The sequence below is a fragment of the Cryptomeria japonica genome, chromosome 1, assembly GCF_030272615.1.
Source record: "Cryptomeria japonica chromosome 1, Sugi_1.0, whole genome shotgun sequence".
Lineage (NCBI taxonomy): Eukaryota > Viridiplantae > Streptophyta > Pinopsida > Cupressales > Cupressaceae > Cryptomeria > Cryptomeria japonica.
The window spans coordinates 540,529,178-540,543,970 of record NC_081405.1 but is presented as its reverse complement, the minus strand read 5'-3'; positions in this window follow the sequence as shown (position 1 = coordinate 540,543,970).

Here is a 14,793-nt window from a genome sequence, read left to right as displayed (position 1 = left end):
AACAATTAAGAGTATTATATCAGACATGGGTTTGTGAGTCTAATTAGGAAATCACAAGGTCAGTGTGCATCTATAGTAGGTAAATTACTCTTTTAGTAGTATTTGTGCATTTTTTTCTAAGAGAAGCATACCTAGATAGGAGATTGGTAAACCACATACTTTAAAGTTGAAGATGTGTTGTATGTTTATAGTTTATTCCATGATCCTTCAAGAAGAAAATTGTTGATTTGTTTAGATTAATATTTTCACAAGTTACTTTTTCGTATCTATCTAGTACTCTCTTGATAACTCTAGCCTTTATTTTTTATGGTTTCCATAAATAAGAATGTATCTCCAATAAATTGGAGATAAGTAGCATTAAATCCAGATTTGAATAGATTTTCAACCTCTTAATATTCTTGCAAACCATTTCATTCCCCAAGGCTTATTCTAACACCTAAAAGTTGCAATAAGAAAGAGAAAACGAGATAGTGAGTCTCATTGCTTAGAATTCCCCTTTTCATATTGAATAAATCCATGTGTCTCATTGATCAGGATGGAATAATATGCCAAAAAAATACAACTCAAAACCCATTTACTCTAATCCCCATAAAACTCGATTTTCTTTATCGTTTGGAGTAAGAATATACCCATGACATTTTTGTATGCCTTATTCATATCAAGTTTAAGAAGCATCATTTCTTTCAATGTTGTGTTTGATAGAATTATCTATTTCATGGACAATGATAATTCCATCAAGAGTATTTATTATTTTAAGTAACCCACTCAATTTCTCAAACATGCTTCTAACTAAATAGATCAAAGTATCATAGATTTATAAAGTTATAGTGATGAGTGTCAAAAATCTAAAATCTCATCCCTTAATAATGATTTTTTTAGAGTGACACACCATAATTTTATAGACATCAAATCACACAATGTCCTAGAACTTGTGAGAAGATAGCAACCTAAAGGAACTCTAATTATGTATGAAAGTTTTTTATGGATCCAAAAGCTCTCACTAGCATTAGAGTTCCTTTCAAGGTTGTAATTTTATGGATCCAAGTGAGAAGATAGCAACCTTGATTTCCTCCATAGTGAAGGTTTTCTTTAACTCGTCATTTTTATTCCACTTGATTGGTTATGGTATATTATAAAGAAAGAGGTTTCAGGATCTTTTTTTTTCTCTAGTTCATTTCCCAACAACTTCTTAATGTAGCACACTCCTTCACTGCATTTGGTTGCAATTTCAATCACTTCACTTATAAAGAGAAGAACTATTCTCTCAATTTTTTCACTTAACTTTTGTTGTTTGTGAAGAGGTGAAAGGTTTTGGTGTTTGTATCACCCTCCTTTGGCAATTCCACCCTAGAATTTTGTATCCAATATATCTCTTCCATATTGATAATGGTGTTCATACCATTAAGCTATTCTCCTTACATCTATTTTATTTTCTAAGCCCAGACAACATTCGCTTCTAATTTTTTTCAAGTTTCCTTTCCACCTTCTACTCTCAAAAATGTCAAGTAATACAAATTTATTACAAAGTGTTACCTTATCTTTAATATCTACTAACATCCTTTAAACATTGTTTATAGCACCCTTTAAAATTTGGCCTTCCACCATTATTTTGACATTGAAGAAAACTAGATGTTTAAGCCAAAAAAAATTGAATCTTTGAGTAACCTCTGAACATAGCTTCTTTCCTATTTTCCTATTTTTTAATCAAATTAACTAGTAGTTTGAACTAGCATAATGAATCACCCTAGTAAAATTTCACTCTAAATCCAAAAATACCATCCTAATGGATGTAAGCTTTGTCCATCGCCATGTTCCTTTACACAAATCACCCATCATAATGTTTCTTATGCATTAATGACCGATGAGAGCAAAGTTGGGCAAATCAAACCTGATTTGCAATTCATTGTCACTCTCCATAATAGCCCATGGCCTTCGAACCCTCAACATGTTGTCTCTCGAAGGCTGTGTGGAAAGGAACATAAAGGAGTCCTTAAAAAGCCAGTCCATGGTATCCAGCATCCGTCTCATACTTGTCAGGGTGTATAAGCCCTGCATCATGAGAAAAAAAACCCTTGGAGCCAACACAGATTCCGAACCATTAAAATGATGAATATGATGGAAGCCTTACCCAAGGGCAACATGCTCGCTACCCTAAGGTCAGTTGGACAGTAGGCGGGAGATACAGATGTCAAATATGACTGTGACTGCTGGGTGGGCTGACAAAACCTTAGTCCAGTTGATTATGACGATTAGTCCTCGACACCCAATAACTGGAATATAATAATTTTTATGTGGCATGCTTGAAAAACATTAAGAGTTTGGAATAGAGATCTTATACCCATGTGTAATAGATCCAGTAGCACTGAAGATCATACAGAGCAGTCTGGACATATCCGGTAGCCTAAAGATTCTAATCTGACCATGTAGGTTACTCTGGAAGTGAAAAAACTGTGATACTGGTGCAGCTCCTCGTTGCTAAGCCTGCACCCAATAACCTCAAGAGAAAACTGTTTTCCCAAATAGATCCAGGTTTCATCCAAAACAGAGAGCACACCATGCGAGTGAATACTCCTTGATGGCAAACAACTTAGTGGATTTTTTTTGTAGGATCTGTCAACTTGATCATGATGGATAACCATGTTTATTCATTCAGAGAGAACAAAAGTCCTGAAATTACATGGCACATATGTGGGTTCAAAACACAACATAGAAGAAAGGAGCTCTTAATATAGGAACTCGTTGATCTTCTCATTTTGAAATTTAGATACTGTGCCACTGTGCTGACAATATACTTGATACCAAAGCAATAGGAATTGTGGATGCTATTACATTGAAGAAGATAAGGAAACCTACAAAACTATTGAAAAGCTACCAATATAGATAATAGCAAATATTTAGAAGCTTGTTTAAAGCTTGATGACGAGTCGTATATGAGATTTAAAATGTAGTTCATAAAATTTAGACATGAAAAGAAATAGATTTCAAATTTGCAACAAATACTCATTTTTCTCTTGCATAAAGTTTAGATATGAAAAGATTGTTTCGTTTATCTAATATTACATATTATCTCAGTCTCATGGACTGATAAATACACATAATCTAATGTGAAATCTGATCTAAAACATTTAGAATCAATGAAAAACAACTACAAAATTACTTTTTCAAATGGTTCTTCTTATTGTGAATCTTGTTCCTTCAACTTGGAAAAACTCCATGAAGAACTACAAATCTTCAACTATGGCTTCCCAAAACCATTTGTTACTAGAAATCCACACCTAAAACTTGTAAATTCAAACTCCTGAAAAAAGTAACCCACTAAATTGTCAAATCAATAATGCATTATAGCTTCCATAGACTCCAATTTCGGCCTCTCCCAAAATGCTACACCCAAAACCATGAAAAGCCAAAAGAATCCTTAAGTAAATGCATTTAATACTCAAATGGCATTTTCCTACTTCATTTTACAATATGCTAAGGCTAGGGTCCCATGGAGGGGGGCTTCCTAAAAAATAGAGTTGGAGTTGTTGAGATTTTTTAAGAATACTTTAAAGTTGGCGGTCACATGTATATTGTACTTTAGCTTAAAAATTTAAGCTTCTAAATTTAAGGATGTTGCAATCTCATCTTAAGTTTAAACTCTCAAATTTAAGCAAATTGATTGTAAATAATATTAGTTTTCCCTCTAAAATTCAGAAGATTGACAAGTGGCATAAAATATTCCTAAGTTGGTGGGGTAGTTTCTAGCCCTGCCCTATTTTCACATGCTTAAAATTACATGCCTAAAAAGTAGGGGCTCCTATTTTTAGGAAAAGATTCCAAATAATCGCGTAGCAAAAACTAATTTCTTCATGGGACCACGTCTTCCTTAAAAATAGAGCTTAAGCCCTCTCCATGGGACCCCTACCTAAAACCGTAGTCCAACTTGCCTTCCCACTCCTACCAAATAAGGCCTGAAATAGAAAAACTTTGAAAGCATCACATGGACACCCTAGAATCCCTATTTTCTAGGACAATGAGTTGTCATAAAGCTTGTAACTCCAAAGAACCCAAATTTTAAAACATTAAAATTGCCTCCTACATTATCTCCACACCAAAAATGCTATAACATTAAAAATGACCAAATATTAAAAGGAATATTTTGGCCTAATGTTATAAATTATTTTCCACAACAAATCAGCAAACCTTAGATATCAAATCTATTTATCTTTTTTTGGGTAGACACAAAAAAATGGAGCACAAACACTACCTTATGACCTACTGATGGGTTGGTGCTAGGGATAGACTAGCCTAGTCTATGCTCTTGGATCCTTTCCTTGGATCACCTGGTGTTCTCTACACACCCTAGGGTCTCTAGGACTTCCCTTTGCTTGAGGAATCCCCTGACCATGCCCAATCCACCCACCAATGAGTTGCAATACTACTCCTAAGGTCTCACCTACTCATGAGACTCAAAACCCCTTACTATGGCTAATAAGGGCTAGGCTTGTTCCACACCTTCCAAGGTCTTAGCAAGGTTGTATCAGGTCTATTTCATGGTTTTTTCACCCATTCATGTGCCCCCAAGAGGTTTCAAGATTCTAACCCCTTACCGATTTCACAAATTTGGGTTTTTGCCTTCAAATAGGGCTGCAAGGATTAGGACCAATTAGGCCTCCTACCCAGTCCTTTAGGGCTCCCTCTCACAAACGATGCACAAAAAACCCAATCTCCCAAAAAGGACTGCCATTCATTTGGCAAGGACTCAAGGATTTTCTAGGTTTTAGGCCTCCAAGTGTCCCTACACTGTCCTAGGATTTTAAGGTTTTCAAGGGTTTTTGTGAGGGTTTTTAGGGTCTGCCTGGGTCACAGTGAATGTTTTGAGTTTTAGCCACCTTGTTTGGAATGGTGGAGGCTCCTCCTTCACACCAATGATGCTTCACTCACTCCTCTGCACTTCCTCCAAAGGATGCACACTCCACTTACCAACCTTGCTCTCCAAGACCTCTGCAATTTGACCTCCACTAACCGGGCACTGTCTAGTCTCGCCTAGGAGTGGGTCTTTTCTTGGCCTCCTTGCATTTCCAAGGGCCCTTCTTGCATGGGACTATAGTATAGGGTCTTCACTTCCATTCCCCATGGTTTCATGGTGTTTCCACAATGGGGAATGGAGTTAAGACTTCATTTGCTCAAACCAGTCCAAAACTGGACAGTGAGACTGCAACTTACAAATTATTTACAAACACACTCAACCGGTAAACAAAAAGCTAATCTAATCACTCACAATGAAGATATATACACCAAAGAAGACATTTCACACAGATTTGCTCACAAATCAATCCATTAGTTTGCTCAGTAACTTCATTCAAACTGACTGGTAACAGTTTTACAGTCTCAGTCTGGTCTTTTTGCTAGGGCCGTACAATGTCTGACATCCAACCCTTTAACTTAGGGTTTGTAACATCTTATACTACCCATACCTCGATCGGTGTGCCAAATTTAGGGTTTTCCACACCAACCTAAGGATTTTGGCCTCCTGGTGGAAAAGTTGCTTGACAACTTTTAAAAGTTGTCATGCAACTTTTGAGTAACTTTCCCAATGTTGCTTTTCATGACTCCTAAACCCATCTTGAGCCAGCCTAAGGACACCACCATGTTATAAAGGACCCCTAAACACCACAAAGACACACATACCCTCCATTTTCAAGAAAATCGCAATCTTGACTTATGACCCCTAAGATCTCCACTAGGACCTATGAGCACTTGGCTCATTATTTTATATACAATGGCTTCATAAGAAGCATAACACCAACAAAACAAGAATGAGGGAGAGCTTGGAAGGGTGCTCTTGCACCACCTACCCACCAACACAACACACCTGAACAACATTTACATGAGAAAATTAAACAATTGAGACACCAACTCTCCTAAGTTGAACAGGGTAGACGAGGATTTCTTCCATTGTTTTTCAATATGATCTAAGAAATAATTGTTCAGCGACTCTTAAGTTCTTAAACTCTCTAAAGTGAACTCTTTGATATACAAATAAAATTAGAAGCATGTTAAACTTAAAAAGTAGTTAAGAATTTCAATAAATTTGATTTCTCATGTGACTATTAATTCCAAGCGTTTAATTGTGCAATCCTTCTTTACAACAAAAGAGTGTTGGATGATGCAAGTTGTAGATTTTAGGTATCTAGGATTATAACATTGGAATTAAATAGAAAAACCTCTTTAAAGGTTGATGGATTTTAATATCATATAATAGGTGTCATAATAACATCAACTTGATGAATGAAGTTGATCCATGTCAAAAATATTACATGAAGATTTTTTTAATTTATCAATTTCTTGTTGTTGTTATATATCTGAGAGAAAATTCAAAAACATTGAATCTTAGTTCTACCTAATAATGCATCTTGAATTGTGCAATAAAAAAATTTGTTGAGATGTGTCATCATAGAAAATACTCGAAACTCTCTTGTTGTTGGGAAATTAATCCTCAATGTTTTATCTCCAAAAGTCACAAGTCACAACTCATAAACTTAGTAAATATATATTTTGATGTCTATAAATATCCAAGGATGCATTTGCCATGGTCAAGTTTCAATTTCCACGTCATATGGAGGACAATAATTAGTACTAATAAATATGAATCAAGTTAGAGTTAATTGATTTTATGAATAAAAGGACTTTGATTTTCTGGGCATGACTATTTTGACACATAAAAAATCTCACAAACATATCTTATCTATAGAAATGTACTTACAAGAAGTATATAAAATATTCCATCAAACAATGCCACTTACAAAGTAATCAAGAAAATTTTGGAAGAGAAAGCTCTCACTAGCATTAGAGTTCCTTTCAAGGTTGTAATAAAAAAATATAAACTTATTTGGACATTTAAATATGTCACTCTTTTCTAGGAAAATTGGTATTATCTTGGCATATGCTTTCTACTATTATCAACAAGGCAGTGGTCAAGTTGAGATAACTAATAATAATTTTGAAAGAAAATTAAAAAATAAATTTAGAGGATAGTGAAAGAATTCGATGTACTCAACTAGTTATGATCTTTCTTTAGAGTGAATAACTAGTAATGCTAGTATAAAGAAATTTTACTAGTTAGTTAGACATTCAAAAAATTGATTTTCCCATAAGCATTAAAATACTTGCTCATTGAATTCCCATTAATTAATTAGGGAACAATATCACCATTCAACTAGAAAGAGATGTGTAACTTGTTGCATCTAGAAGTAAGATCTCAAGTTGCCAAGAAAATGAGAGACTACATAAGAAATATTATTTGATCTAAGTGCTAGTCTTGTTTTGTGAAGTTGTAATTGTATTCAATAATGGCATAAGTCCTAATAAAGTGTGGGAAATCATAAATTAGTGAATTCCCTTTAAATATTTTAGAATCAACTTTATCAACAAAGTGAAAAATATCGTCAAACTACAACATTTCAAATGTTAAGTACTACAATCTCAAACGGTTGAATATGGATTTTTTTGGCTTAACTATATAAGATCCTTTTCTTAATATTTTTTATTAAGGGAAAATGGGTTTTGAAGGGCCCTTGAAACCCTTTACATCAGAATATAAAATAGATATAGCATTGAAATCCCAACAAGATAGAACAACCAAAAAAAACAAGGAGTACTCCCAAAGACAAGAGGTTGCCCATAAAAATCAAACTAGGGATAGAACTTGACTTCTCAACAAAGAGGAGAGAGGCACAACCAAAAATCAGAGTCTGCCCCGAAAGACAACAGGTGACCCAACCAAAGACAGGGCTAGAAAAAACCAGCCCAAGCAGCCCACAACGAGGGCCCTCAAGATTTACAACTAGCCTTGTGGGAACGAAGAGTCATTTCAAAGGAACGCTTGGACGTCTTTGAATGTTTCCCCTTTACAGTAATCCAACCCTCTTCAACTCTAGCAACCGCCGCAGACCAATCCAAGGAGCCCAACACTAATCTATCCATATTGGAGGAAGGAGTGAGAGGAGAGGGAGCTACAACTATTGCAGATACATGGCCACCATCAGCAGATGGGACAGGAGAAGAAACAACACCCTGTGAAGTTGTTGGCAGGGTAAGAGACAACAACATCCTGTAATCCAACATTTTTAATCTAGCCATCCTCAGTGGCATCTGAAAAAACATTCTTTGCCAATAAGGAGTCTGTACCAGCCATCGAAACCCCAAAATCCAATGAATCATTAGAAGAGTCCAGATATTTCTTAACCATGTAGTGTAGGTAAGAGGTCCCCGACCACCATGAAGCTACAAGATTTTTCTTCTCAAGCCCAATATTCCTAGTCGCATGGCCGGTTTAAAGCATTTTCAACACCTAAACAGAATACCTTCAAAATACAAAGATTGAACCCAGCTGCCAAAACAGGAGTTAATGACAATCTCAGCAGGTAGTCCCTTAGATACATCTAGCTCCACCAAAATGCGAGCAAAAGTAGTGTGATAAAGCTCATAGGATTCGTTATCCACCATTATGAAACTCCCTATAGCATCACCAATTTCCTCAAAGAGAGAATCAGTCCACAAATGGATAGGAAGATAAGGGAGCCAAACCCAAACCGGGATTTTGTTGAACTTTCAGTAAGGGGGTTAAAATCATAATGTCAAGGTTCAGCCAAAAGCGACATTTTATCTTTCTCATAGAAAAAACTTTCATACATAATTTTTTTCCTATCTTTTGCATTCTCAAATTTAGCTATAAAAAAACCTTTAGCCATAGGGTATATGTGGACAATACCAGACATGAGTGGATCCCAATGCTGAGAGATCCATATATTCAGCTCCGGGAGGCTGGGCCAAATACCCTTGAATCTGCAGATAATACCATGCTTCGTAAAAACCTTCACATTATTCGCTATTTCACAATCTGACTCCTTGTTCACATTAACAGAGGTCGCACAAGAGACGAGGACAAACCCCTTCCCCCCCCCTCTGCGAAAATTAGTTGACGATGCCCAAGCAGAGTCGATGCTCGCAGCCACCGTCGCCCGAGTGGGACCAGCTGGAGCCGCAACAACAAACTGGGTCGAGGTTCCGTCAAGGAGAACAGGGGAGTGAGCGGGAAAAACAAGCGGAATGACAGTGGTAGCAGGGGAGTGAGCAGGAATAGCAGGCGAGATGGCAATCGCAGACATTTTTAAAATAAGAATGTTGTATTGCCTTTTTTATCCTTTTTTTAATGTTGATATATAATTTCAAAACAAAAAAAAATGATGAACTTTAGATTCCTAGCATATTATAGGGTTGTGTAGTTTATAAATAAGGTCATTCTTACCACTTGAACTATTTAAGTGGAGCATTTTTTAATCTTATCCATTGAATTCCATATTAAGTTTGTCCAAGATTAGCTTATGTAAATTGTGGATGTTAGATTGATATTAATGTGCATCAACATCTTTTCCAACAAATGTGTCAACAGTTGTTATTTACACTTTACATTCTAATCATAACATTCATGTTGGAAACAAGCACAAGGAAAAATGAACCTACACAAAACAAATACACCATTAAGTGATATTAGTAAAAAAGAGGAGGGGGTGCTAATGCATCAACCTTGTAATTTGTACCCTGAGGCTTCCTTCTAGTAGTGCATGTAGTTTTGTGCATGTCTTGCTTGCTTATACTAAAGAAGTACTCTGATTTTTTTATAGACACTGAAAATAATGAAAATTTGTATTTTCATTAATAGGTAAATGAACCTTAAAAAGATTAAGAATTCATCACTTCAAAAATTTGAGCAACTTGCCTTTTAGATTTGGTAAAATTTATATGTCCATAATGTCTATTGTTTTAAATTGTATAATGTCTTCTTAGTTCACAAGATCAATATTTTATTTTATTTTGTCTAATTGCCTAGGTCTTAAATCTAAGTCTAATTTTTTTTTTTTCAGAGTTGTTATATTTACTAGATATCAAGCCATCCAAATTTTAGAATTATATAATAATGATAAGCATGTTTCTTTCCTTACAATTAGGATTCATTTTTCTTAGTTCTCTAAAGATTGTGTCACTTAAAACTATCTATGCCAATTTATCTAGATTATAGATCTTAAATAAAATTGGGGGTCATGTTTGTTCAATTAGGTTATCCTAAAGCCCACTCACCCCAAAAGCCTAAAATTAGCTATCTTTTTAGCATCATTTATGACTTAGAGTGAGGATAAATGTGGATTTGTCAAGTGGATCTAATCTTACCATACTATTTGTTCCTTGTACTTTGTATCATATGATCTAAATTTTTGCAATTCCTAGAACATAGCACCTAGAATTCAAAGAAAAACGAATAGACATAGCTAAAATTTTAAAAAATAAAGGATCCTTAATAGTTGTTATCATAAATTTATTATATTATTTGAGCTACTAACGTAACTTCTTAATATAAAATTAAGATATTTTAAATGTAGATTCACTATGTTTCTATTCCTAATAATTGTTCCCTATGTTTTCTTCTTGTCTTTAATCAAAAATAAATTTAAAAATTAGAAAAATAAATTATCATTGAAAACTTAATAATCATGGATTAAATTAAATGTATAATACTAACATTTGTTGTTATAAATTGGAGATACATGCCTTAATTTTTGTGTCTTGTGCTCCTTGAATCTTTAAGACTTCACCAATTCTTTGAAATTGCAATAAGAGCTAACAACGAACTCTAATAACCCAAGATTACCTACAAAACCAAAAATAGCCTTCCACAAGAGAGTAGATTCAAAAATTAAATATCTTGATTATGAATGCTATAATTTACAATGATAATCATGGATCAATGTTATTGATTCCCCTAAATTACATAATGTACATGAGACCTTGCTTATATAGGAAACATTGAGAGATCGGATCAAACAAGATTGTGACAATATTAATCCTATGACATGAGACAACTAAAGATAAGCTAAGATCACGTGACAACTAAAGACTTCTAGAAATATTCTCAAACTCCTAATTAAACTTAGTATATGAGCATGTGTGAATAGGACCACAAGGTGAACTAATTAGGTTATATACCTTGTTCACACTAGAAATTGAATCATTTTTCAATTTTAAGATTCTTCTCAAGCTTTTCATTATGAAGTGTATTCATATAAAAATGCAAATGGCAACATCAAAAAAAATTCTAATTAAGATGTGTCTAAAAAAAAATTCAATATTTAGTAGTAGCAATTAGGATATTTTCTCCTTTGTAAAGATTGTGAAATATACAAAGACAAATTCATATATTTCATCTATAAGCATTGAATTATGCTTTTTAATTTTAATATATATTTGATTATGGTCAAATAATTAGGGATTCCCTTGTGGCTCAATTAACCACCACTCAAAAATTTATTTTTTCATAGAGCCTTTATATTTATTTTATTCATAAAGCCTCTATATTTAGTTTATTCTATGTTAACCTACAATTTATGTCATACTAATGTTTTCTACAAATTTTAATTATTAATAATTATTTATATTTTCCAATTTATCATACCCCTTTAGAATTTTAGATGATGATGTTAAAACCTCGGAGAATGCATGATGATGTTTCTTTGAGAGTAAATCTACTTACATATGATTTTAAGCATATGTCAAGAGTCAATAAAAAATTTTAATATTCATGATGTTAGGTTATTGGTACACCAACGTTCATGTTTGTTTAATTCATTATAAAAATAAAGAATGTTTTATTCATCATATAATTATCTCTAGAAATCAAGGTATTTGGTATTGTAAGATTGGTAAAGGTTATCTATAAGGATACAAATAATTATTGCTTCAATGAATATACTATTAAAATGTATTGCATGATCTCATTCGATTAGTCTTTTTTTTTTTCAAATGTATGATGTATGTATGTATGTTTTTAGCAAGAGATGAAAAATATGAATATAGTCCACAATTGTAAATATTACAAACAAGTGAAATAAATGAGAAAGGGATTCTATACTCTATTGCATATGAGACCATCCAACCTACTATTCTAAGGTAAGAAAAAATATAATTTTATAAATTAAATAAAGGTGAAATTGAGATAATTTAAACAATGTTATGTAGATTGATAGTAATGGTGCCTTCAATTGATTGAGATAATTTAAACAATGTCATGCGCATTGATAGTAATGATGCACTCAAATGATTTTTATGTTAGTGGGTTGGAAAAATTAGTTTGCTTTGTATGTTGGTAGGTTGATATCATGGTAGCTTTACATTTACATGACATTGACACAACAAATTGAAAGCTTAAATAAAATTTAATTACACGTTTAAATGAAAAAAATACAAGAAATAGAAAACTTAATCCTAAACCATGTAAAAGATAAAAAAAACTAAAAAGTCAACAAAGATTATTTAATAAATCGCATTTAAAAAAACTTAACTTTGATAAGGTTAAAATGTGTTAGTTTGACCCAACATGGCCTTGGAATCATATTTTATTCTTATTTGCTTGGCATTATTCTATATACTTTTTAGATTAGTTATGGGGTTTTAAAATTAGGGTATAATAAAAAACAATAAAAGGTAAATGAAAAAGAAATTTTGCAGTAGACTTTTGCAATGAGGATTATCATGTTCAATTGGTATCTTCTTTTGTAAAAACCTAGAGAATAGAATTTGCATAGCACCATAGGCTCTTTGCTTGTATTTATTAATAAATCAGGAGAATAGAATTTGCATAGCACCATAGGCTCTTTGCTTGTATTTATTAATAAAACTTTATATTGGAAGGATGAAGGTCTAATAGTCTCTTGGACCTAAAAAAGTACAAGGTGGACAAGAGATCCCAAGCATGACTAACACTGACTAACACTCTACATTGCGCAAATGGAGCATCGTTGTATTAGGGCAATGAAGGCCTACCATGGCATAATAATAAAGAAAATGTGGGAGCCATAAAATTAGAAGACAAACTATTGTAAGGGAAAATTACTATTTCTATATAGTCTAATGCAATAATTAATAATTATGTTGAGAAGAATTTAATAGTAGTTCTTGTAGACATTGAAAATTGTATCACACATGTGAGCACTAATTTTAATATTTTTTTCTCTTTAATTAATTAAATAATTTTACTATTTAATTAATTCAATGTCATTCTTCTCATTTAATTTCATTCTTTTGATTCAAATTCAAACATTGAAATTTTTTTTTTTTTCATAATTTAATCATTTCAATTATTTAATTAACTAGTTCTCCTCCAACATTAATTAAATAATTTTTTATTTAATTAATTAGTTCATCGCCTCACTTTAATTAAATAATATTCATTATTTAATTAAAATCTATTTCTACCTTCTCATAATTAAATAATTACGCCAAATTATTTAATTAACTAATAATGTCCTCTTAATTAAAGAAATTTTTTAATTTATTTAATCTCATTTATCCCTTATTTATCGCTACAAATTCAAATTAACTTCATTTCACTCTTATTTCAATTTAAATTTCATGTTTCTGAAAACCCCAAATTTCCTCCAAATGACATTTCATCTCAATTTTCTACACCACATGTTAAAAATCCTTAACTATCACTAACTCTATGTTTAACTAGTGAGTCAATGATCACCTTTGTCTAACTAACTAGTCAGCCCACTCTTTTCGAAATCACAATTTTTCTTACTAATCAAATAATTTTCCTAGCTTGTCAATCAAATTAGTCATCAAGTCAATCAGATGAGTGAAATTCTCAATCAATGTCAATTGCATTGAGTAACTGTCTACCATTAACCTATCTCATGGATCGTCAACAATTGATCAACTCTATTTTAAAAGAGAGATAGACAGAGATAGAGACAAAGACAAATAGAGAGAGAGACAGACAGACAGACAGACAGATAGACAGACAAACAGACAGACAGACAGAGACAGAGACAGAGATAGAGATAGAGATAGATACAGAGAGACAAAGATAGAGACAGAGACAGAGACAGACAAACAGACAGATAGAGACAAAGATAGAGACAGACAGATAGACAGACAGACGGAGAGACAGAGAGAGACAAATAGAGAGACAGACAGATAGACATAGACACAAACAAAGACAGAGAGACAGATAAAGATGGAGATAGAGAGAAGGAGAGAGAGAGAGAGAGAGAGAGAGAGAGAGAGAGAGAGAGAGAGAGAGAGAGAGAGAGAGAGAGAGAGAGAGAGACAGACAGACAGATAGATAGACATATAGACAAAGATAGAGACAGACAAACACACACACACACACAAATAGACAAAGATAGACAAAGATGGACAAAGAGAGACAGACAAAAACAAAGATAAAGACAGACACAAAGAAACACATAGAGACAAATAGACAAAAAAAAAATAGATAGACATATAGACTAAGACAGAGACAGAGATAGAGACAGACAAAGACAAAGATTTAGAGACAGAAAAACAAAGACAGGTATGCATATAATTAGAGGTAGGGAGGAAGTGAAGGGATGTATGTAAGGAGAGAGAGAGATAAGTATAGAGAGGTAAGGAGAGATAGAGGTGGGGAGGGGGAGGGGGAGGGGGAGGGGGAGAGAGAGGTGAGATAGAGGAGAGAATGTGTGTGAGGTAGGAAGAGAAGAGAGAGGAGATAAAGAGTAGAATGAATTGTGGAAGAGATAGGTTTACATCTTGGGGAGAGAGGGGGAGAGGGAGAGTGATAGGGAGAGAGATGGGTCTAAAGATCGTAGGAGACAAAGAGAGTGAAGTATAGATAGACATAATAATGATAGGATCTTAGTGTATTGATTTTTTTTTTGTCTAAAAAATTCTAAGATGTAAAGCTTGGGGAGAGAGGAGAGAGTGAGATAGAGA